This window comes from Phoca vitulina, unplaced genomic scaffold, assembly GCF_004348235.1.
Source record: "Phoca vitulina isolate PV1807 unplaced genomic scaffold, GSC_HSeal_1.0 scaffold22, whole genome shotgun sequence".
Lineage (NCBI taxonomy): Eukaryota > Metazoa > Chordata > Mammalia > Carnivora > Phocidae > Phoca > Phoca vitulina.
The window spans coordinates 17,304,022-17,328,523 of NW_022589725.1; positions in this window are offsets into that span (position 1 = coordinate 17,304,022).

Below are 24,502 nucleotides of genomic sequence, written 5' to 3' on the forward strand. Positions count from 1 at the left end.
GGGAGAGGAGGCTCTAGTGTGAGGCGGAGCCGGTGGGCTCTGAGGAAACGCCTCCCGGGGCTCCCCTTCTCCACAGTCAGCCTAGAGGGGGCTGGTGGGTCGCCCCGTCTCCCCTCGGAGAACGTGGTCCCGTTGGTGTCCGAGGCTGGCGCGCCCTCTCGCGGCTATGCGGGGCACTGCGCCGGCCGAGCCTTGAGCGTCCTCGGTGGGCCCCTGGTTCCTGGAGACAGCTGTCCCCCACGGAATGTTTAAGGGCCCCGAGGAAGACGACCCACTGTCCCCCCGCAGAGGTCGTCCCTACTTCGATACCTCTGCAGCTCACACTGGAGAACGCCCTGGTCAGCCCTACCGACGGCTTCACACGCCCCCTCCCCTTTCCAAGGATTTCTCCCCTGTCCCCTCCCTGCTTCTTTTCCTCTCCCCACGTCCCAGCCTTAGCAAAGCCTCACTGCCGTGTCAATGACTGGTTATTACTCCCTTCGCCTGACGCATAACGGGATATTTCACATCTTTCTTCCTGGGTCAAACTGCCTGGGTCTGAATGCTGGCTATGACACAAGTCTGACTTGGGGTCACTGATGACTTACTTTCCTTGTGCCTCGGCTTCCTCATCTGTGGAATGGGGATCATTGTAGTACCTACGTCACGGATTTGGTGTAAGATAAATGAGCTATTCCATGTGCAGCAGATCTGTGCCTCCCCATATTCCCTGATGCTTCTCCTTTTTCCGGTTCTCCTGTCTTCACTCCCCCCGCCCCGCCCCCGCCCGCAGCACCTGCTTCTCTTTGTTGCGGGGCTGGGCGGGTCTGCTGGAACCTGCCCACCCCACATGCAGCAGCCTAATCAGGGGATCTCTTTGCCTGTGTTAATCAAGGTTCTCCAGAGAAACAGGGCCAATAGTATGTACCTTTTTAATGTGTATATACGTATACATATATACACACCAAGGAATTGGATCGTGTGGTTATGGAGGCTGAGGAGTCCCAAGATCTACAGTCAGCAAGCTGGAGACCCAGGGGAGCTGCTGATGGTATAGTTCTGGCCCAAGTCCAGAGGCCTGAGCCCCAGGAAAGCTGCTGTTACAGTTCCAATCTAAACATAGGGGGAGAAAATGATGTCCCACCTTGAAGGCATCTGGCTGGAGGAGTTCCCTCTTACGCAAAGGAGGGTCGACCTTTTGTTCTATTCAGGCCTTCAACTGATTGGACAAAGCCCACCCTCGCTGGGAGAGCAACCTGCTCTACTCAGGCTATGATTTAAATATTAATCTCCTCCCAAAACACCCCCACAGAAATGCCCAGAATAATGTTTAACCAAATATCTGAGCACCCCATGGCCCAGCAGACCCAGATGAAACTTCACCAACCCCAAGGGCTCATGGTAAGTAACGACTGACCATTGGGAAACAGGACAGACCCTCCAGCCTGCCTCTGCACTCTGTGTCTGCTCCCTCCCTGCTCCGTTCCACTCTCTCACGCCCCCTTGGGCTTCCCCTGGACTGGCTTCCTCAGCTGTTACTTCTTCGCAGGGGTGCTTCACGGGGGCAGGCCCAAACCAAGAAAATACATAAAGCACTTAGACAGATATCAGATACATAGTAGGCACTCACACATTTTATGATTAATACTATTATTGTAGCTATCTGAGATGCTTAGAGGCCTTGTCCATGGGGTACTAGGGCTCCACTTTGACCCCTGTCTCCTTCCTGAGGCCTAGTCCTGAACTGGGAGCTCCTCGCCATCTCTCCAAGCCTGACATCCATCTTTTGCATGGATTCGCACAATTTCATGTCAACTGATTCATCCTCTCCCCACCCCCCACCCCTGCCAGTGCAGGAATTCTCTCTACAATATCCCTGAGTCTCAGTCTTTCCACCTTGGCTGGAACCCCTCTTACTGCTAGAATAGTCCATTCCTCCCCCAGGACTTTCAGAATAAGCCATTATTGGGGGGAAAAATAAATAAAGCTGGACAGGAGAGATGCCTTTAAGCTCATGGTTAAACATAAATTGAAAAAAATGAATTTCCATGAAAAAGAAAAAAATTGCATATTTTGCTGCTCACATTCCGGGCACACAGGAACACACGATGAGCTTAGCTCACCACATGGCCTTCACAGAGCACTTCATTGTGTGTAACAGGAAGGAGCCCGGCTGGTAACAGGATTGGGTGGCCATAATTAGATAGATAATTATTTGTACGTGGAAGTGTTTAGTGAATGGGGCTTGGTGAATAGGAGTCATAAATACATACATTAGGAGATGATTCCATTAGAAATGAACTTAAGGCAACTGAAAAGCTGCTGATGGATTATTAGCCATTTAAAGAGATCTTTGTAGCTAAAGTGTTATTGACTAGTCCCACCTTTTACTGAAAGGCTTTGAAAATGAAATCAAAACATCCAAAATTATAATGTAAATCAATGGGGGGTAGGCATTCCATTTATAAGGATTCAGTTTTTCCACAGTTTCTCCTGAACTCAGCTGTGACATGAATTGGAGTTTATTTTGTGTACATCGATATAAAATGAGGATCATTATAAAGAAATATTTTAGTAAATTCAAAGTGCTGTAGATGCACATTGAATATAGCAGTCAGTTATTTGTACCCTTGGAAAATGGGCTAAATTTTCCAGAAGAAAATCTGAAATGAACACAAGATACTAGTACTCTCCTGCAACGAATCAGATACTTCTTTGATAAAAGTTTGCCAAGTTGAATATCATTTTCTATTATTTTTTTCACATACCCACCTGACCTTCATGTGTCCCCAGCCCTGGCCTGGTAAACCATCCACACAAATGGAATATTCAAAGTTTACTTGTTATTTATGCCATAGACAACCATCTGTTGCATGAAATGGGCATCTGGTCCAAGAATTAGCCAAGAGCAAGACTCCTGAACAGCTGTGAGTCTTTAAAATATAAAAATTTTTAAGGCAAATTGGTTATGGACTCATATACGCATGTGATGTGTGTATGCTTTATGCTCAGGTGTATCTTACACATTTTACACTGTAAAGACATATACCCAATGTAACAGACATTTTCTGCGGTCTAATCTTTAAAACGTTAATTTTTAGAAATATTCAGATGCTCAGAATGCTTTCCTATTTCACTAATGAATTATTTTGGGTCTCACTGAAGTTTCTAACAAGGGATCTTGTTTGCTTTTCATTCTTTATAGTTTTCTAACAAGCTTATTTTAGACTGTTTACTTCTAAGAACCAATTTAGTTTCACTGAGTCAGTTTTGGTAAATAAAATTGGTATTATTGATTCATTCTAAATATTTCCAATTTTTCTAGTATGTTTTCCTTATTAATCCCTGAGTTACTTCTCATTTTATTCCATTGTGATCAGAAAAATGTAGTCTGTAAAGGAATTCTTTAGACTCTGTTAAAATTTCCTCTGTAGCCCAATATATGGTCAAGTTCAGGAAAGGTCCTATCCGGGCTTGAAAAAAAAAGCGCCTGCTCTCTGACACACTGTCTCTGGCATAAAAAGTACCCCCCACCCCTACTTTAGTGCAGATGTTCATTCATTTATTGCTCATCCTGATTCCATTTATTATCCTTTCAGTCTATTTAATCTATCTTTTTAATCTGTCCTGAGAGATGTGACCAAAACTCTGATTCTGTGCCTATTTCTCTTTATAATTGTGTAGTTTATTTATTGCTTTCTACAATTCGAAACTACACTTCTAGGAACATACCGGCTGTTATCTTTTATCTTCTCGGTGGACTGTTACTCTGATCAGTGTGAAACATCCCTTTTGTCTTTTTTACTGCTTTTCTCATAAAATCCTATTTCATCTGATATTATACGGCCGTGCCATCTTGTTAATATTTGCCTGGCTTTTAGTCCTTTCATTTTAAACTTCTAGTGTTCCTTGATTCATGTATGTTTCACATAAACGGCATAGAGCTAGGCTTTGTTTATGTGATTGTTGCTTTTGCCCTCATCTGAAAATCTCCGTGCGTATAGATTGGACGACTACTGGGTGACCATCACCTATATATATTTTTTTTTACGATGACCATTACGCTGGATTTATTTCTACCATTTTATTTTGTGTTTTCTATTTACCTGCTTCCTCTTTGCTTATTTTTTTCTCCTTCCCTGACTTCTGTGAGATTATACATGCTTTCTTGGCTCCTTTCTTCACCCCACCTATTTGGAGAACACATATTTTCATTCATTTAGTAGTTACCTTTATATAGGCTTCTCACTTTCACACATTTGTCACAAAAATCCATATCTGGATCCTCTTCTTAAATGAAATACATAATTTTCAGTTCTTTAAATGTCTTTATTAAGCTTCCTCTTATCTACCTTGTCATTCTTGTCTAAAATTTTAGTTCTGACTTCTCTTAGAACACAAGTTATTATCAAGGCACCTGAGTGGCTCACTTGGTTGAGCATCCGATTCTTGATTTTGACTCAGGTCATGATCTCAGGGTCATGAGACTGAGTCCCACCTCGGGCTCCACGCTGAGCATGGAGTCTGCTTGCAATTCTCTCTCTTCCTCCCCCTCTGCCCCTCCACACCCCATGCATGCTCATGCTCTCTCTCTCTCAAATAAATAAATAAATCTTAAAAAAAAGAACACAAATCTTATTCATACAAACCACCGTTATGACTGTGCCTTTTATTATAATAGGATAATTATTGTTATTTAGAGTGACTACCATATTTCATCAATTACACATAAGACACACAGCCACAAGCATCCAGTGGGTTACTCAAAGGACCCTGGATGATGAGAGTTTTCCTATCTCAGAACATCACCTGCCTTCAAATTGGTCCCAGTCTTCTCTATACAACTCAGAAACGTTGTGGGGTCTTGTTTCTAGAGTTCTCTCATATTCAACTTAAGTCTATATCTTTCATCTTTTTTATTCATGTGGTAAATGGGCCTCTTCTCCTATATCTTCCCATTGCTATTGAGAGGCTATTTTATCCAATATGTTAATTTTCTATCTGCCTCTTTAGTGATAGCCTTGCTTCTATAATATTCTTTCATTTGATTTTCTTGGGTTTTCCGGGTATGCAGTGATATACCATCTCAAAGATATGGATGATTTTACCTTCTCCTTTCTAATTTTCAAATTCCTGAAATCATTCTCTTAGCTAATTGCACTGACCTCCAAAAGAACATTAAATAATATGACGCCGGGAGGCAGCTTGTCTCCTCTGTGACCCACGAAGCCTGATGCTCTGGTCTGGGTTGAGATGGATGTATTTTATCCTATTAAAAATGTGCCCAGCTATTTATTTTTACTCAATATTAAGTAGCAGGTTGATTCTAGGTCTAAAATACATACTTTCTATCTGGCTGGGAAAGAACCCATCATGCCTGTTTCATCAGAACTTTGGCTTTGGGACTTGTTAAACCTTAACTCAATATCCATCTACCATCTGTAAGATCTTCAGAATCTCGTTGAGCCTCAGGTAACTCGTTGATAACATGGGGATAATCCTTCCCTCATAGAATCTTGAGGAGTTTAATTGAGAATGAATGAATTTATACACAGTAAATCCTTAGTAAGTGGTGATTGCTTCAATTCTCATGAACAAGGCAGACCCCTCTGAGTTTTTCTTCTTAATGTGATCATGATAATTTTCCTTGTCTAAGATATAAACTCTATTTGGTTAAAACATATTACATAAATATTATTAATACATATAATAATTATTAATAATTAATAAAATATAATTCCATTTCTATGTTTGAAAATGGGAGCATTTTTTTAGATTGGTCTCACCCAGGTTAGATTTGGAAATTTAAAACACATTCGCATCAACATTTACGGTGTTGATTTCTAGGGGGTGGGTGGGGAGCCATGGGCTCTTGATGGACTCCGGACCACCTTGGAATATGTTGACCCTGCACTGCTTTTACTGAGCACAAGGGGGCAGCATTGCAAAAGAAACCTGAGCAAGGCTTCCCTGTGGCACCGGGAATGTTCAACTGATGGGAGCCTGACTTAAAGCCCTGGGTGTTTCGCGCAAATAATGAATCATGAAACACTACATCAAAAACTAATGATGTACTGTATGGTGACTAACAACATAATAAAAAAAACACTTATTATGGAATTAGTCTCTACCATTTCAGTCTTTTTAAGAGACCTGTTTATAAAATGGGTGGGTGTATAAAAAGCACATCGTAAACCCTCAATAAGTGGTAAGCCCCTCACCTCGTTCCTGTCTTTACTCAAATGCTCCTCCAGACCACCTTGTACGAAGCCACAGCCCGCCTGCTCACCTCCCGCGCCCAACCCTCCTTACCGCGCTCGGCTTCTTTCCCATACTGTTGATCAAGTCCACCATACTAGATAATTTACGGATTTATTGTGTTTGTGATTTACTGGATTCCCCCAGGTCCCCTGTCTAGAATGTAAGCTCTACAGAGATCTAGTCTGTTTTGTTCAATGATGCGTCTCAAGTGCCTAGAACAGTGTCTGGCCCAAAGTAGATGCCCAATAAGTGTTTGTTGGTTGAGTGATTGCGGGGTGGTGCTGATGTTGGTGATGGGGGTGGTGGTGGTGATGACGATGGTGAAGGTGGCAAGGGTGGAGGCAGGGGAGAAGGATTGGAAGTGGCGAGGGAGTGGCGCTGGGGGGAGCAGTGGAGGTGGGGGGAGACAGGTGACAGTGGTCGAGATGGTGACGGTGTAACAATCGTCATGATGGTTACCGTGTGATGACTGGTCAGAGTCTCCTGAGAAGTTAGAATCTAAGCCTGAGGCAAGATGAGGATTTCCAGAATCCGTCACGTGAAAATGCTTTGCCCCCTGGTGTTAACAAATATACCCTCATAAAGGCCTGCAAAACTGGATTTGTCTTCCAGAACTCTACACCAGAACATAGAGAAGTTCCCTGTTGACTCTCTTCCTTCATCCAACCTTGGAGGGGCTCCTCACATATCCTCCTGGACACCCCAATCCTCGCACCTGATCTCTATCTACACCCTACTCAGAAAGCTGCCCCTTGGCCCTCCCCCTGGCCTAGGGCGATCAGAGGGGCAGTGCAGCCCACCCTGGGAGGACAGTTCTGGAAGGCATGCTTAGGGCTTCTGGGTTGGGAATCCCTGTGTCCAGGTACCCAGAGGGTGGGTAGAAGGAAGAATACAAGTTCTGACCGACGCTGGTCTGTCAGATGGGCTCCTCCCGCTCTGGGGCAGGACGTGGCTGGGGAAGGCAGAGAAGAGCCTCCAAAGCCCACAGCCTGGGGTCAGGGACCCTCTTCCTGTGGCTTCCTTTGGAACCATTGTTGTTCCGCTGGACTTGCAAAATGCATCTCTATTCAGAGAAAGTCTGAAGAATGAAGTCACAGCGCGATCCGGCACAGCTGGTGGAATGGAGAAGGACGGATTGTTGGCATGAGCTAACAGAGCCATCCCAAACATCTGGGGAAGTCACATCCACGCAACCACACACACACACACACACACACACACACACACACACGTACACTCACGCACACATACACATGACGTTTCTCCAGTTGGCACCGAGGGAAGGAATGCCTGGCCTTCATGGAGACCTCTTTTGTCCTTGCCTCCTGCCCCGGCCCATTTTCGAATAAATGTGAAGGACTCTGCTCGGGGTCCCCTTCCTTCTCTTGGGTGAGCTCTCCTCAGCGATCCCTTCACATTCAAACCTGAACTCTCCCTGGTCACCACAGCTGCGTCCCTCCCCAGCTCCCAGCCTCAACTTCCCACCGTGTCCACCAGATCGTCCGAGACCTGCTGCTCACTCCCGCTGAGCTCAACCCCTCTCTCCCCCAAACGCCAGGTCCTGCACCTGCCCTGAGTGGCCGTGGCCGGGGGCTCTATCCCGTCCCTTTTCTTAAGTTTAGAACTTATCCTAGACAGAGGTGGTGGCTACACAACCCTGTGAATGTACTAAGTACCACTGAGCTGTACAAATGGTTCTGTTATGTGAATTTCATCTCAATAAAAATAAAAAAAAAAATTTTTTTAACTTCTGAGGCCACCCTACTGCCCAGCAAGTAGAACCTCCCAAATCCCCCCCACAGGCTGTTCAGCCAGGCCCTCCTTCTTATTCACCACGTGGCCTCCCTGATGCCAGAAAAGCATGGAGGCGGGCGCCTTGAACTTGGCCGGAGCCCGGGGGACCAGAGCCACGGCCCTGGATGAACACTGTCTGTGAGCCACTCATGAAGCTTCCACGGCAAGCTCTTTTGACAGTGGGTACCCACACCAGCAAGGGTGGGTCCCTTGCAAAATGCATTTGGGAACTTTTCCCAGCTCCCCCCCCCCCCCACCAGCCCTGATGGCCTTCTCGGGACAGTGTGACCCTCCACCATTGGCTATAGATCTGTCCCTAAACCTTCATAAGTGAGCTGTGTGGCCCTTGCTTTAAGTGAGCAGGGTTACCGGGATCTGGAGTCTTGTGTCTTGTCCCACGAAAACCCTCCAACTTTCTCAACATCTCCAGCCCCCAGAGATGCAGCTGCAGCAGATTTCTTCTCGAGACACGGAGGCGTGAACTCAATGTCTTTATTATCAGGCCTTGTCATTCTTCCAGGCATACAACGCCGAGCGAGGGAGGTCTTGAGGACGGGGCGCTCCTTGGGTGCTCCTCCTAAAGGCAGCGTGCATCTTGGTTACATCACCCCGCTGAGCTGACTTTCCCAGGGCCGTGCCAGTGTTCATTGTTGTCCCATTGTTCTTTCTGTCCCTCTCAGCCATGCAAGGAGACTGTATCTCAGCTCTAACTCTCTGAGATAAAGGTAGAATGGACACCTTATCTCCGTCCCACTCACTCCCTCGCTGCCCTTCTGGGAACAGACCCCCCAGTGAGCACAATCGATTCACTTGACTGCCTGACAAATTGCAAACCCATCTCTGCCTGCGCGTGAATGCACAGTGTCCGGGTGCTGGCATGATGCGCCTACCCCACTAGTCCGTCCTCGCCCTCACTGGGCTCGGAAGTCGCCCGTCACAGGGCCAGCGGCCTGAAGAATGATGATAAAACCAGGTCCGTGTCCCAGGACCACGTTTTACTGCGAGGGCCTGGCCCTCCTTCTGCCACGTTCTGGGTCTTTGAAGATTTGTCTAATTCAACCAGCTGTTGCTGGTTTTTTGTTTGTTTGTTTGTTTTTAGTTCTGAGTAATGGTTCCCATAACATATGTGATGCCAGCCCAGGGCTCCTCAAACTTCAACCAAGGCCAAAGAATCACCTGTATGGCTTGTTAAAACACGGATTCCTGGGCTCCACCCCTAGCAATGCTGATACAGTTGGTCTAGACAGGACTTAGGAGGGCCCATTACTAAAGCTCGCAGGCAAGGAGGCCGCCGGGCGTCCATCCACACGCTGAGCAACATGGCGCTAGGGTATGCGGGGCCACCGGGCCTCACCACTCCCTGAGCCCCTGTGCTGTGCCTGACATGGAGCCACGCACTTATTACTGGGATGACCCATTTCATACCTGACTTGTCCGAGGGTCCAAAGCTGGGAAGTGGCGGAATTGCATGGAAATGCTTGTCTCCCTGCCCTAGCACCGGTCACCACCGCCACCGATCCCAGGTATGGCCTGGCCCCTCCACACCCCCGTGAGATGTTGGCAGCACCCCTCAGGGATCTCTTTTGCCCCAGCCTCCCTACTCCCATACAACCTGCTGTCAAGATAACATTCTCCCTTTCTCTTAATTGCAGTAAAATCTATGTAAAATGTTTGTAATATAAAATTTGTAATGTCAGATTTACCCTCTTAACCAATTTTTTTAAGATTTTATTTATTTATTTCCAGAGAGAGAGCGGGAGAGAGCACAAGCAGGGGGAGTGGCAGAGGGAGAAACAGGCTCCCCACTGAGGAGGGAGCCCGATGCGAGACTCGATCCCAGGACCCTGGGATCATGACCTGAGCCGAAGGCAGACGCTTAATGACTGAGCCACCCAGGCGTCCCCCTGGGTTTTTTTTTTTTAAATAATAGCCATCTTAATGGGGTGCAGAGTCGTCCAAGATAACATTCTTAAAGCAAACTCTGGCCGGTCATTTGCTGCTCGGGCTCCAGGTGTGTGGACAGCCCAGGGCAGGTGCACAAGGGCACGCACAGATGACCTAGGCCAGCTGCTATATCGCAGAACCTACTAGCAGAGCTCATGCAGCAACAGAAGCAACCGTGATGTGGAGGAGGGGGTATCTGGGACCACAGGCCGGGCCAGGGCAGGGGAAGAGATGGCAAGGGCAGAGGAGGGAAGGATGCTCCTGCCTGCCTGGGAGGAACATAAGGGAAGTCTTCCTGGAGGGGGTGACATCTGAGACAGGCCTCAAAGGGTGAGCAGGGCTTGGCTGTGACAATGGGAGGATGGGGATCCTGGGCACGGAGCTAAAGCTAAAGGTGGGGGACTCTCAGGGAGGGGTGTGGGGGGCGTCAAGGAGGCATTTTGGTCAAAGCACTGGAAGCAGAAAGGGTGGTAAGAGGAGCTAATGCCGGATGGCTAAATTGAGACCAGCGCGTAGGGGCCCCTGAGGCAGTTTGTGCTGCACTTCGTGGGCGGTGGGGAGCCACCGAGTGTTCTGGAGCAGGAGAGTGCACTATAGTGGTTGTGCCAGCCGCAGCTTGGATTCAAATCCCAGCCCTGCCCCCCATTCGCTGTGTAATTGAGGACAAGTTGCCATGCCTCTCAGAGCCTGCTTCCCGTCTGCAGAGTGGGGATGATGATCGTCGGATCCCCTGGAGTTGCCGTGGGAACTGAATTGGTAAAGCCCTCACCACGGGGCCCCAGCGTCGAGTGTCAGGTAAGAGGCAGCTTTCATTGATTCAGTGTGAGCTCTGTCTTATGAAAACTAATTTGGCACCACTATGCAAGTTTAGACGGAGTTGGGGAAACAGGAGGCTCTAAACCCAGAAACCCAGAAGTGATGGAAACCAGTGGGGACAGTGCCTGACCCAGCCACTCGGAGTTGAGACCTGAGGGAAGGGAGCTGAGGAAGGAGGCGCAGGCTCAGTCTGAAGTTTGGGTTGGGCAGAGGCTTGGGGGGGCCAAGGGAAAGAGGAGTCTTGAGTCTAGTGCCTAGAGGGCAGGTGGCACTGGGTGGGTAATTCAGGATGATGGCGCTGGCGGGTTGGGGCAGGCTGTGCACTCTCTGGGGCCCCGTAAGAAAGGGCCATCAAGAAGCTATAGATGTGGGGGTGCACTTGGAGCTCCAGAAAGAGGTGGAGGCTGAAGGTTGAGCTTCGAGGAAATATCACTCAGGCAAGAACACCAAAGCTCCAAGGTCCAGTACAGTTTTCAAAGGGGAGAGGATTGCAAGTGGAGAGAAAGGAGGAGGGGAGAGGAGAGGAAAAGAGAGAGAAGGCCAAGAACAGTTTCCAGGGTGGTAATGAACATCACTGGCTGCAGCATCAGGCCTGAGTTCGAGTCCTGCTCTGCCGTGAACTAGCTGTGTGACCTTGGATAGGTTACTGAATCTCTCTGTGCCTCAGTTCCTTAGTCTGCAAATGGGGAATGACCGTAGAACCTCCTGCACGGGAGAGTTAAGAGAATTAAATGAGATAATGCCCGTAAGACCCTGACTACAATGCCCAGCACCAGGGCAGAGCTCAAGCAATGGTGGCTAGTATCCTGATTTCTAAGAAATCCAAGTTAAACGGACAGGGAGGGAAGAAGAGCTAGAGACAGAGGCAGCTGGAGTGCAGCAGCTGCTAAAAAGCCAGGAGGCGGTTTGGAGTGGGGGGCGAGGCAGGGGGTCGGTGGAGAAGCAGGGCCGGTGGGCACACGCCTGGTGCCAAACGGTGCAGAGCCCTCTAGGAAGGCGGGAACGTGGATGGTGCTTGGGCATCTGGCAATGAACTCATCTCTAGTAACTTCAGAGAAAGCAAGGTGATTTCTTTAAAACAAAAAATAAGTGGGAAAGACAGTTGGAAAGGTAGTTTAGGGTCTCCTCTGGGGAGGGGGCGGGAGGGAGCAGGTGAGTTTGGCTGCCTGGCTGGACGCCTGTATTTCATGTTGGGGCAGCGGCACAGGCCGGAGGTGTCTGAGTAGGAGGCTTCCAGCGCGGCGGGGGCTGATGCTTCGGCTGCAGCGAGGGGGGCTGCACCCGCGGCCAGAGCGCCACACCCGGCCCGCTCAGAATTACAATCTGATTGACAAGGGCCTAAAATTCCCATGTTGAGATTTCAAAACGCAATCGCTTCAGGGACTAGTTCGGGTTGACTTCGGTCTCACACACAGAAAAACCAAAAAACAAACCAACAAACAAAAACCCCAACTACAATAAACAGAGTAATATTATGCAAAGCCTCAGGATCTTACACTTCTCCAAACCGGAGTGGGGGGCAGAGGAGAGGAGTGGGGAGGGGTACTGTAGGGAGGAGCCAGGCCCAGGCAGGTGGAAGGTGCAGCTGTTGGGATTTTCCCAGAAAGAGGCCACCCCTGCTGCTCAGCCGCCAAGACTGTGGGGACCTATAAATAGTAACTGTTATTTGAGAATCGGCAGAGCCTCTCTGGCTATGACAACCACTGGAGGGTGCTTGCTGAGCGTTTAATCTCAGCAGATGACCTCACCAGAGCCAGCTCACCGCGTCTTAATCATGATGCTTCAAATCATCACGCAGTGTCAATGAGAACCAGCCAGGGATGACACGTGACCAGCCTGGCTCATTATAAATCCCCGGGGCTAGAGATCCGGCCCCCCGGGCTGATAACACAACCTTGGGGGGCTCGTTACGAAACTCTAGTGTCGCTTAATCACAACTGAGGAACCAAAGCCAGGCTTCCGTTGTGATTGGCAGTGTGGTCTCAAGGCATCTGTCCTGAGTCAAGCTTCAGAAGATGCCCCTCCCCACTTCTCCAACCTCTTTCCAACTCGAAGTTCTTGGGGCGTGGTCAGACTGGGCGGGGCTGGGGGCGGGGATGTTGTTCAAGATGCAACTTGTAGGATTAATTTCTGGCAGGAAGAGCACGTGTTGAATACAATGAAACTCTGTGTGGAGAACCAGCCTCAGAGGGGCCGTTGCTGCCCTCCAGGGCTTGAGAGCTCCTTACATGGGATGGAAGGCCTAAACAGAGCCAGGATTCTATTCCTGCCTACAAGACCTCTGTAGTCACTGTATTTCCAAAGAAAGAGCTCATTTCATAAGACTCCAAGGATGTGGGCTCCAGGTTTCTAACAAGAGGAGGAAATATCATGTTCTTTCAAAATTGTGTTTGGATCATTGCAGTCTAACTAGATATTTTTCATTTGAAATGATTCCTTTTGCATCTTTCTGCCACTACAGACTAAGAGCTGTGATTTCAGTGAAATGCACCCAGCATGGAGCCTGGAACTCAGTAGGTGCTCATTAAATGCTTTCTTCTGTTTGCCCCAGGTGGCCCTGAGAATGTTCAAATCAGATCCAAGTTGTACGGAAATATTTACATCAAAGTAAGGGCTGTGGTCTTGAATTCCACCCTCCAAATTGGACCCCAAAATGCCCTGGTTCTGTAGCAAGAATATCGGTGATTCATTCAGCTGAATCTTTTTAATTGGGAAAAGTAATAAAATTGTGAGAGATCCCCACCTTTCAACAGGGACTGGCCCCGAAAGGTCACCCAGCTTCTGGGCATATTGGTTTTTAAAGTGAGGATTCAAAGTGAAAGTGTTTTTGGAAAAAGAATGTAAAGGATGATATAAAGATATGTTCTCCTATTTTTGATGGGTGGTTAGGGGAGATATTTTTTCTGCCCTATTTCTTCATTCAAAGCTATTTTCCAAAACAGGAAGGCCAAAATTGGTCCATGTGAATCATCTTTAACTAACGAAATAGCTGCCTTATGCCACAACCCCACACTGAGGTATAGGTAATGCCACATGGTGAAAACTTCCATCCCAATCATTTGGCAGGAAGGACCACATGAGTTGTCCAAGAATCTAAGGGGATGGGGTGTCTGGGTGGCTCAGTCGGTTAAGTGTACAACTCTTGATTTCGGCTCAGGTCATGTTCTCACGATTGTGAGGTTGTGAGGTTGTGAGGTTGTGAGGTTGTGAGGCTGCGTGCTCAGCATGGAGCTTGCTTAACGTTCTTTCTCTCCCTCTGCGCCTCCCCCGCCCCTGCTCACATGCACACGCGCTCTCTCTCTCTTAAAAAAAAAAGTTAAGATAATGAATCTAAAAAAAAAAAAAAAAAGAATCAGTTTGCCTGGCAAACAGAGGGGGTGTCTGTTCTTAGTCTATCTTAGTTATGGGGAGATGCTCATTGCCATGTGGTTCATTCAAAGGCAGGCAGTGGAGACTACGCACCCAGGTGCCTGCAATGTAGCCTCCCTGGAGGCCCACAGACCAGCAACCACAACTTTCTGGATCTTGCTTTCAATTCCCTGTCCTGCTGTAAGAACATCTGCCTAGGCAATGCGTCCTGATTTTGTGATGCCCACATTTCTGTCTCTCTAAATCCCCAGTGTTGGGTGCCTGGGTGGCTCAGTCGTTAAGCGTCTGCCTTCGGCTAGGTCATGATCCCAGAGTCCTGGGATCGAGCCCTGCATCGGGCTCCCTGCTCCACGGGAAGCCTGCTTCTCCCTCTCCCACTCCCCCTGCTTGTGTTCCCTCTCTCTGTGTCTCTCTCTCTGACAAATAAATAAATAAAATCTTTAAAAAAATAAAATAAGGACACCGATCACTTTGGATTAGAGACCCACCCTACACTAGTATGAGCTCATCATAATTTAATTACATCTTCAATGACCCTATTTCCACACAAGGTCACATTCTGAGGTACTGGGGTTAGATTGCAACATATCTTGGGGGTGATTAGGGGTATGCATGGCAATTTGACCCGTAACATCAACTTACTGTTTCCCTCTATTGGGCTCTATGTTTTGAAGTATTGTATTTACCAAACAAAATACATTTAGTGGTTATTCATTTTTTCCTGGATTTTTAGAGATACATTGTGGTCACCCAAATGCGCTTCTAGTTCCAAAAGAAGATGTCATAGAATCACTTTTCCCTGCTTCTCTCTTCTAAGTACAACTCCATACCCTGGGAATTATTCAACAGACAACAAAAAAAGCTCTCTGGAACCTGGACGGAGGAAGGTAGACTGGCCGAGAGCCTCAAGATAAGAGAAAACACACGGCTGAGCAGGAGCCCCAGGAATATCAGAAGAACAGAGCAGATAAAAATATCATTCAAAAGGCTCAGAAAACTCAACTTTCCTCAATCCAAGAGCCCACAAAAGCAGACCAGAATCTACGCACCAAACCTACATGGGCCAATGGTTCATGACTGGTCGCTCAAAGAGAAGATTTAAGATCCAGAACCTCCTAACAAGAATCACAATGTCCAGGATACAATCAAAAACCTTACCCATCACACCAAGAACCAGGAAAACCACAGTTGGAGTGAGAAAAGACAACAAATGCTGAAACTGAGGTGAATCAGATAGGAGTTATGAGACAAGGATTTTAAAGTAGTCCCCACAGAAACACTTCAGCAACAAATTACACATTCTCTTGAAATAAGTGAAAGCATAGAAAACATCAACAAAGAAATAGAAGGTATTTTTAAAAGCCCAATGGAAATGATAGAACTCAGAAGCACGATAACCAAAATTTAAAAATAAATAAAAATAAATACAAAACACTTCACTGGGTGGGCTACATAGTAGAATAGAGATGACAGGAATAGAATCAGTGAACTGAGAACAGATCAACAGAATATACTCAATCTGAACAATGGAGAGAAAAAGTTAGAACCTCCAGGAGATGTGGGATGGTAACAAGATCCATCATTTATATCTTTAAGTCCCAGGAGAGGAGAAAGAACATGGGAGTGAAAAAAGTATTTGAAGAAAGAAAAATTTCCCAAATTCGGCACCAGACATAAAATTGCAGATCCAGAAAGCTGAGCAAACCCCTAACAGGAGAAACCAAATAAAAGTCACACCAAGACACATTATAATTAAGCTTCTGAAATCTAAAGACAAAGAAAGAAAAATCTTAGGAACAGTAGGAGAGAAACAACATATTGCCTATAAAGAAACACAGATTTGAACAAAAGCAGGTTTCTCGTCAGAAACTGTGGAGTCCAGAAGGAGTGGCACATTTTTCCAGGGCTGAAAGAAAGACCTGTCAACTACAAATCCTATATATGGTGAAACTATTCTTTAGAAATAAAGGGGAAATAAAGACATTCTCAGGCCAAGAGAAACTAAGAGAATCTGTTGCTAGCAGACCTACTCTTAAAGAATGGCTAATAGAAACTCTTAAAGCAGAAAAGAAAAGTTATAATAGAAAACTAGGCCTTCCCGAGAGGAAAAAAGAATGGGTAAAGGTAGAAGAAAACGTAACAGACCATCCTTCATCTCATGAATTTCTTAATCATATTTTAGGGTTGAAGCAACAGTATGCAAAAGTTATAACACCATCTGATGTATATACAGAGGAAACATTTAAGACAATTAAATTTTTTAAGTGTGATGGGTAAAAGAATTAAAAGAAAATAAGGTTTTCACGTGTCAGCTGAAGCCATAAAACACTGACACCGGTCGGCAGTGATGACTTACATATGTATACAGTAAGAGTGACAGCAACCACTAAGAACGTTATATGAAGTGATATACTAAATGTATATATATAGTTATATATATACTAAATATATATCAAAGTGGAACTCTAAAAAAAAAATGTTCAAATAATCCACAAGAAGGCAGGAGAAAGAAAACAGTGTAACAATAAACAAAGGAACAAGGAATGAACAAATTAAACCCTAATGTCAATAATTAGTTTAATGTAAGTGGTCTAAATACACCAATTAAAAAACAAATGGGCGGAGTGGATTTACAAAAAAAAAAAAAGACCCAACTTTATGCTGTCTATAAAACAAAACAAAACTCCCTTCAAATATAATGACATAGGTAAGTTGAAAGTAAAAGGATAGAAAAAAGATACATCATGTAAGCATTAATTTTTTAAAAAAGATTTGTGGCTATAATAATATCAAAGTAGAGTTCAGAGCAAAGAAAATTACCAGGGGCAGAGAGAGACATTATAGTATGATAAAAGATCAATACGCCAACAAGAGATAATAATCCTAAGTGTGTAGCACACACATACATCCAGATACTCAAAATACATGAAGCCAAACCTAATAGAGCTGAAAGGAAAAATTGACAAATCTACTATTATTGTTGGAGACGTCAACTCTCATCTCTCAGGAACTGATAGAAGTATTAGAGAGAAAAGACCTGAGCAACACCCTCAACCAACAGGATCAAACTGACATTTGTAGAATACTTTACTCCCCAAATAATAGACTACACATGCTTTTCAAGTGCCTATAGTACATTCAGCAAAACAGACCACATCCTGGGTTATAAACTAACTTTAACAAGTGCAAAAGAAATAAAATCAGACAGAGTATATTCTCTGATAATAAAAAGAAAAATGATAAAACTGGAAATCAACAGCAGAAAGCTAAAAAGAAAATTTCCAAACACTTGGATGTAAACAACATACTAAGTAACCCATGAGTCAGAAAGGAAATCTTAAAGAAAAGATAAAATCTTCTTAAAGACTAGTTCTTTAAAAAATCTTCAAGAAAAAAATGAGATATTGTTTAATGAATATGAAATCACAACATACCAAAATGTGTGGGGTGCAGCTACAGTGCTGAGAAGGAAATTTATATCATGAAATGTTTACATAAGAAAAGAGTAAAGATCTTAAATCAGTGATCTAAATTCTTACCTCAAGAAAATTAGAAAAAGGAGAGCAAAATAAGCCCAAAGCAAGTGGGAGAAAGGAAAAAATAAAGAACAGAAATTGATGCAATTGAAAGCAGGAAAAGAATAGAGAAAATAAATGAGGGGGGAGAGCTGGTTCTTTGAAAAGATAAATTACTAATAATCATTAACATCAGGAATGAAATAAGGAATATAACAGATTCTGTAACCAGAATAGTATGAACAACTTTACACTCATAAATTTGACAACTTAGAAGAAATGTATCAAAATGCCCCACAAACCACACGTTACCAAAGCTCAGCCAAGATGAAACAGATAATCTGACTAGCCTTATAATTAGTAAAGAAATTGAATCTATAATTTTAAGTCTCCCAAAAAAGAAATCCTAGACCAAGATGGTTTCACGATAGAGTTTTACCAAACATTCAGAGAAGAATTAACACCATTTTTACACAATATCTTCTAGAAAACAGAAGAAGATGCTTTCCAATCCATTTGATGAGGCCACTATTACCACTATTAACTAGGACAGCACAATAAAAAAGGAAAGAAAACTAGAAAACCAGTATTACTCATATACTTACACAAAGCCCTTACAAAATTTTAGCAGATTGAACCCAACAAAGTATAAGAAGGACAAGGTACCTTGACAAAATGGAATTTATTTCAGGTATGCAAGGCTGGTTTAATATCTGAAATTAAACCTATGTAATCCAATATATTAACAGATTAAAGAGGAAAATTCATATGCTCATATCAATTGATGCAGAAAAAACATTGAACCAAATTCAACACCCCTTCACGATAAAAAAAAAAAATCCTCCGCCAACTAGAATAGGGCAGAAAGTCCTCAACCTCATAAAATGCATTACAAAAAGTCTACAGCTAATGTCATACTTGATGATGAAAAACTGAATGCTTTTCCACAAAGACTGGGAATGAGATGAGGATGTCCACTCTCCCCACTCTTATTCACAGTAATACTGGATCTAAGTGCTGAAGTAAGGCAAGAAAAAAAAGCATACAGATTTAAAAGATGAAATAAAATTGTCTCTATCTCAGATAACATGATTACTATGTATAAAATGCCAATAAATCTACAACTAGAACTAATAAGTGAGTTCAGGAAGATTACAGGTTAAAAATCAATATACAAAAATCATTGTATTTCTTTTTTTTTTTTTAAGATTTTATTTATTTATTTTAGAAAGAGAGGGAAGGAGCAGGGAGAGGGGCAGAGGGAGAGAGAATATCCAGCAAACTCCTTGCTGAGCATGGAGTCTGATGCAGGGCTTGATCTCACAACCCTGAGATCATGACCTGAGCTGAAATCAAGAATCAGATGCTTAACCAATTGAGTCACTCAGGTGCCCCCCAAAATCATTGTATTTCTATATATTAACAACAAATAATTGGAAATCAAAATTTAAAATTCAATACCACTTATAACTGCTCCAAAGAAAGTAAAACACTTAGTTATAAATCTAACAAAAGCGTGTACGGTATAGATATGATGAAAGTGATAAAATGTTGAAAGAAATCAAAGACCTAAACACTTGCAGAATATACCATATTCTTGAAATGAAAGACTCAATATATAGAGATGTCGGTTCCCTCAACTCATCCATAGGTTTAATATATTCTTATCAATCTCAGCAAAGTGTTTGGTAAATATAAGCCACACTTATTCTGAAATTAAATGGAAAGGGAAAAGCCCTAGACTGGCCAAAACAATTTTGAGAAAGAAGAATAAAATGAAAGGTATCACTCTTCCCAATGTCAAGGCTTACTATCTTACTACAGTAATCAAAATGGTATGGTTCTAGAGGAGAGATAGACACATAGATCAATGGATCAGAATTCAGACCCAGAAATAAATCCACAAAAATATACCTAATTAATTTAACAAAGTAGCAAAAGCCATCCCAAAGAGGAGGGCTAGTCTTTTCCATAAGTGGTGTAGGGCGAATTGAGCATCCACTGGCAAAAAATGAACATCCACTTAAACTTCACATCTCACCAAAAATTACCTCAAAATCGATCATAGACTTAAATGTAAAACATAAAAGTATAAGTGTTTTAGGGGAAAAAAAAAACAACAACAGTAGAACGTCTTTGGGACCTGAAACCAGGCAAAGAGTTCTTGGACTTGACACATAAAAGGAAAAATTGATAAACTGGCTTATAAAAATTAAAAACTTCTGTTCTGCAAAAGACCCTGTGAAAAAGATGAAAAGAGAGAAAAATATGTGCAAACTACATAGCTGACAAAGAACTAATAACCAGAATATATTTTTTTGAAACTCTCGAAAATCAACTGTAAAAAAGCAAACAATCAAATTAGAAAATAGGCAAATGACATGAACAAACATTTCACTAAAGAAGATACACAGCAAGTAAGTACATGAAAAGATGTTCAATAGCATAAGGCACTAGAAAAATACAAATTAAAACCATAATGTGACATCACTATATGTCTCTATACCACTATATTAGATCAGCTAAAATGAAAAATAGTGGTAACAGCAAGTGTCAGGGAGGATTCAGAAAAAATGAATCACTCATACATTGCTGGTAATACTGTAAAATGGTATAGTCACTCTGGAAAATAGTTTGGAACTTCCTTTTAAAAACTGAAAAGTGGGTTTACCATAAGACCAGCAGCTGTACTCTTAGACATACATCCCAGAGAAATGAAAATGTATTTTCACACAGAAACTTGCATACAAATGTTTGTAGCAGTTTTATTCATAATATCCCCAAACCGGAAACTACTCAGGTATCCTTCAAAGGGTGAATGGTTTAACAAACTTTGGTACATTCATACCATGGAATCCCACTCAGCAATAAAAAAGAATGAACTATTGATATACACAAGAACTTGGATGAAACTCAAGGAAATTTTGCTGAACAAAGAAAGCAAATATTAAAAGAAAATATACTGCATGGTTCCATTTATATAGCATTTGAGAAATAACTAATTGTAGAAATGGAAAACAGATTAGAGGTTGTGGGGGGTGGTTAGAAATGGGGATTAGGAAAATGGGTGAGTGTGGCTACAGAGGGATACCACAAAGGAGTCTTGTGGTGATGGTATAGCTGAGTATCTTGAGGCTACACGTGGGATCAAATTGCATAGAGCTACACACATAAACAATCAAATGAATGCATGCATAACAGAAGTCTGAATAAATTCTTTGGTTTGTGTCAATGTCGATTTCCTGGTTTTGGTATTTTACTATAATTATGTAAGCTGTTAATATTGGAGGAGGCTGGTGAAGAGTGTATAGGATCTCCCTGTAAATTTCTTTGAACCTTGAATCTATAATGATCTCAGAATGAAAAGTTAAAAAAATATATATATATATATCATCAGGTAGGACTTCTGGTCTACCTCTTGAACACACTAATTGAAACAATTCTTATCAAAGTAAAAAACTCCACAATTTAGGAAAATCTTACTGCTTTCGGCTTTTCAGAAACTTAGACCTTAAAGACCCAATATACTGTTTCAGTGGTTTTCCAAATGTGTCTCTTAGGTACATCAGCATCACCTAGGAACTTCATAGAAATGCAAATTCTCTTTCCCCACTCCAGACCTACTGAATCTGAAACCCAACACTGGGGCCCAGCCATCCTGGTTTTAAAAAGCCCTCTAGGGGATGCTGGTGCATACTCAGGTTTGAAAACCACCATTCCACTGGGTACTTCACAGACACTGGTGACACACTTTGTATCTGAATCCCCTTTCCCGGAGGAGAAAGCTCACGCAGGACCACAGCCTAGGCCAGCTCCTTACTGTCCTCTTTTCCAGGCTCCTTGTGATTCCTGCCCATCCATTCTTCATATATAAACCTTCAGCAGGGGAGAGTGATGGAAATCTTCCAAAAACCATCCTAGGTCACTGACGTCCACAAGCTTCTACTAAAGACATAATTTCCCATAAAAGCCAAGCTCCAAAAGAGATACACGTTCCCATCGGACCTGGCTTAATGAGCACTCTAACTGGGAGAAAGGTGATGATTTCCAGAACTGCCTAAAGCCTTTCTCCTCTGCCCAGAAGTGATGCTATGAGAAAGGAAATTACATATAAATTAAGCACTTTACAAAAGAGGTTCCAAATGTAAGTTACGCTAAGTATAAATAATAACATAATAACATAAATAATAACATCTCACTCATCTTGTCTTTCTCTCTGGGCCTGGGAAGATCAAAGCCATCTGATAAATGCAGCTTCAAATGTGTCTGGGAATGGGAGTGCTCCAACAGGCCTCCCCATCCTCTGTTCCCACATTTCACAGCCCTCAGAGGCTACAAATCACCTACGCTGGTTGTTAGAGCCTTTCTGCCTAAGATACCTCTTTTATAAAATTAATGGTACCAATTCCAATAGTGGCTTCAGCGGAAAAGAAAAAAACAAAACAAAACAAAAACAAAAACCTTTTTCAGTGCAATGTGTCTCCTTCTTTGTGTGGTTTTCCTCCATCCCTAGAAATGCCCTAATGGACCACTTTTATAAATGTAATTGACTTCCAACAAATTTTGCTTTGAGTATCTTTCACGTATCAAAAGAACACTAGAAATAATTGGAGACTATGAGAGAGGTCCCAATGATGTTGGAAAGACATTAGGGTTTGAAGCTGACGGCCAAGAAAGAATTCTTGAGACGTCTTTGGTGCAAAAAGGTGATTTTATTAAAGCACAGGGACAGAACTGCATCGGGGTCATGAGGAGTGGCCCATCATATACTTTCAAGTTGGGAGGGGGTTAGGGATAGCATAAGTCTCTAAGGAATTTTGGAAGCAAGGTTTCCAGGACCTTGAGAGGGCTAGCTATTGTTGGGAAAGGGTCATTTATTACTGTCTCAAAAAACCTGAGTCATGAGACCCTTCAGATGTGTATCGGTGGTTTTTTGCTTGGGGGATGATTGCCAACACGTATCTTGGGGGGTAGAGATAAAGGAAGTTTCCAAAAGAATTGTTATACGTTAAAGTAGACTTACAGGATCCTGGGGGTCGGGCCAAGATGCCTTTTGCCCTTAGCAAAGTGTTAACATCGAGGCAGCTGAGTTCCTAGAGGAAGGTCACTCTGCCTCTTTCAAGGACTTGTCAGTGGGCTGTAGGTAGTAAGGAAATTTAATAATTTCTCTTCTGCCTTTGTTTCCCACATTAGTAAGGCAAGGGTTGGGAATCAGCTGCTCCATCTCAGGATTTGGTGGGACCTCATTATACAGTGACGGGAGCGGGGAGAGTCTGGGGGCTGAAGGCAGGGTCACCCTCATGGACTAGGCAGGCTTTGGAGTTGCTGGCCGGGAGAGGGGCCAGAGGACTGCAAAAGTGGTTCGGCAGTCAGGCCAGTGGGGAGATGGACCCCTCAGGGAGGATCTGGCTGGGCCACCTGTGGAAGTCTGGGTCAGTGCTGGTCCGCATGACCAGGGTTGGTCCAGCTGCTTAGGGATAGGACTCTTGGCCCAAGAGGAAGGCAGGAAAAGTTAGATGGGCCCGTGCTCTGAGTTTGGGGGGGGGGGGAGGAAATGAGAAGCAGGGTCTAAGATGTACTGCAGCCCGGAGGGGAAATGGTGGTGGCAAGGCCCAGCTTCTCCACCATCCAAACCTCTATCAGGATGGGACATCATGCTCCAGAAGCTTTCACTCTAGGAATGCTCTAGTACCTTGTCCCAGTCCAGACTGACAGGGACGGATTCACTGGATGAACCTTTCTGGGAAGGACAAGTGAGGGATGCACAAAGGTGGTTTGGGAACTTCCTACTTCCACAGGGAGTTCTGGAACCTGGAATGGGGCAACCAGGGGGCTCGATTTGGAGCCAGAAGACAGCAGCAAGGGAGGTGAGACACGGAATAAAGTCCACACTGATGTGGTTTGGAGTGGGGGTGGGGTTCTGAGCCAACGGCCAAGAAAGAATTCTTGAGACATGTTTGGTGCCAAGAGGTGGTTTTATTAAAGCACAGAGACAGGACCCGTGGGCAGAAAGAGCTGCACTGGGGTCGTGAAGAGTGACTGATTATATAGGATTTTCTATCCTACAGAGGGGAGGGTGATGTTAGGACTCCAGGAAATTGAATCTATAGGTTGCTGGAGATTGCTTTCTTCTTGTAAATCATTAAGACAGTTGCAAACTGTTGGAGACCCACGTCTTGCATGACTGTGATCTCTCTCAGTTAACCATTTGTTTTTTTCCCTTTCCTTTGTTCCAGGGCTGCCAAGAGTATCTGAGGAATGTCACACAGATCTCACCTTGGGGGGGGGGGGGGGTTGCAGAGTGTTAGCTTTGCTCTCACCACCCTCAGCCCACCTTCTGCTCCCTCATCACACACCATTAAAGGCACCGCATCCCGTCATTTTAGATCCGGCTGCAGGTTAGAATCACCTCGGGAACATTTACAGTTCCCAGCGTCTGGACCTCACACTGCACAATTATTTTGGGACCTCTAGAGCTGTGGCTGACGCATCAGTAATTTATTTATTTTATTTATTTACTTATTTATTAAAGATTTATTTAGTTGACAGAGAGAGACAGAGCCAGAGAGCACAAGCGGGGGGAATGGCAGAGGGAGAGGGAGAAGGAGACTCCCCAACTGAGCAAGGAGCCTGATGCAGGGCTCGATCCCAGGACCCTGGGATCATGACCTGAGCCGAAGGCAGACGCTTAACAACTGAGCCACCCAGGCACCCCTACATTGGTAATTTTTTTTTTAAGATTTATTTATTTATTTGACAGAGAGAGACACAGCGAGAGAGGGAACACAAGCAGAGGGGGTGGGAGAAGGAGAGGCAGGCCTCCC